This window comes from Balearica regulorum, chromosome Z (assembly GCF_011004875.1).
Source record: "Balearica regulorum gibbericeps isolate bBalReg1 chromosome Z, bBalReg1.pri, whole genome shotgun sequence".
In the NCBI taxonomy this organism is placed as follows: Eukaryota; Metazoa; Chordata; class Aves; order Gruiformes; family Gruidae; genus Balearica; species Balearica regulorum.
The window spans coordinates 86,106,745-86,109,047 of NC_046220.1; positions in this window are offsets into that span (position 1 = coordinate 86,106,745).

Below are 2,303 nucleotides of genomic sequence, written 5' to 3' on the forward strand. Positions count from 1 at the left end.
TTCTACCATTACAATTGCCTTTTGCTCTGTATAACATCCATTTTTCCCCTCCATCTCTTCCCTCACACCACTGAAGTTTACGTTGATTTTCTGTTGTGCAGACAGCGCTCTTATCTAGCGACGTCTATACACAAGCACAGCGTGTTTGCGCAGCTCCGTCTGTCCCTAAACCAGGCGCCAGTGATGACGGGAATGAACTCATCGCACATCCAGGTCGTATTCGCTCTCCTTCCCCTAACTGCAGCCCCCTCTGTGTGTTAGAATTTAAGACAACTAACTCCTTTTCCCTCATTTTTGGGCACCCACCAAATATCTCTGTGCCCATCTTCTCAGTTGTGTGCTCCTAGGGCTGGGTTTGACCCGTAACCTGCTGTTGGAGAGGTTTGATTTATCTGTTGTGTCTTTTTTTTTTTTTTTTTTGGCCTCTTGCTTTTATTCCATGTTGTATTTGACTGTGAACTACTCTTTAAAACATATTTTGGTAGATTCAGGCCCTTCACACAGGTGGATGCTAATATTACCAGTGTAGAGTAGGACACAGACTGTCAGTAAAAGGGGGCGATTGCATTAATTATAAAAGCGTTAAAAGCCTGGAATTTCTAATTTGTATTTTGCCAGCGGATCTTTGTGAGTCCTCAGACCCTACGAGGCCACGGAAGGGCGCAATTAGTGCGCGCGCTTTACCCTGTGAGTAGGGTGAATGCCTTCTGGAAGGACGGCGAAGGGAAGTGCGTTGCTGTCATTTATCACGCCGTAATGAAATGATCATTGCCTCGCACGTCCAAATCAATCAGGTTAACAGCCTGTGAAATGCACTTTCCGAAAGCGATTACTGCCCCGGCAGCTGCTGCAACCGTGCCCTTGCGCTTTGAAAGCTGGCTCGTGTTTGTGAACATTTTATTTTTGTTTGGTTTTTACTAACTAGCTAGCGTGTTTTCAGACTTTTTTTTTATTAAATTTCCGTCTACTAATTGCAGATCCTCCAGCAGAGTACGCTTAGCTATAAGCGTGTATGCAGGTGGACTGACTTCAATATCCATTTACAGATGCACTGATTTTAATTCTCGTTAAACTTTTGCTAATTTTTACTAATACTGATAACGCAGTTGTTCTCACCATAGCTTCGTTAAGTGTCAGTCAGTGCAACCTTTGGGCTGGCATCAACCCTGTCTTCAGGCGACCACAGAGGGATTTAATACTGTGCCAAATCACATTTCTCGTCCTACTCCTTGGATTGAGGATCCAAACAAGTGGGCAGATCCCCATTTTGTCTTAAATTGCCTAAACTGGTGGACTCTTGTCGACGTTAAGCCCAGAACCTTGTCTAAAGATAAAAAGCCAGACACCTCTGATTTAGTCCTGCTTTTAGGGTCTGAAACTGCTGCTTGTACTTGCAATAGAAGAGTAAGCTGCGTTGTTAGGTGCTAGGATCTACCGAGATACGAGTAGATATATAAAAGTATATAAAGTAGCTCTGACAATGTGTGGTTGTTGCTGTACGTTGTAAGCACTGGACAGCTGTCAGCCCTACAACTCCTGGTATTATTGCAGGCCATTAATATTAAGCTTTGCAGATAATGTTTGGCACCTACGAGTGCTATATTCAGTGAGTGATGAAATATACTCTCCTCTTTTGTGTTCTCTCTGATTAGTAAATTAACTAGAAGTTCTCTGCCTGTCAGTACTACAGGCCCAAGATGAAAGGACTAAGATGTAGCGAGATCTGGTTCCTAAAAAGATGAGACTTGCTTCTAAAGTCTCCTTTATATTTTCCAAGCCTTTTTCTTATTTACCCAGAATATGATTAGTCAGATTTTGTTCCAAAAGGTTTTCTAGTCATGAAGTTCTTGAATTGACACGGGAGAGATGGGCTTGAAATGCCTCTGACCATCTGTGCTGAACTTTGTCCAAAGAGATGAGGACCAAGCTTCTGAAGAACAAAAAGACCAAATCCCGGGGAGGACCCTTATTTTGGTCGCTGAGAGAACAGGAACGTGGAACGAACCTCAGCATCTTTGGGTGATTATAATCAGAAGCAGTACTAGGGTCTGTGGGACACTTACAATACCAAATTAATTCACAAAATGCCACGTGTTGAAGGAGGGACGAGAGGTCAGAAATTTTAAAAGCCATTTAAAACATCTTTTAAGCTAAATCCGGAGAGTCAAGCAACCCACCATCCCTCTGCGTCCGAGTGAAGTTTGTTCAGAGTAAGTTGTCTTGTGCTGGATCTAAGTGATCACCCGCTGCCAGTCCTGAGCGATCCCGGGGGACAGAGCGGAGCTTCAAACCTGCTCAGAGGT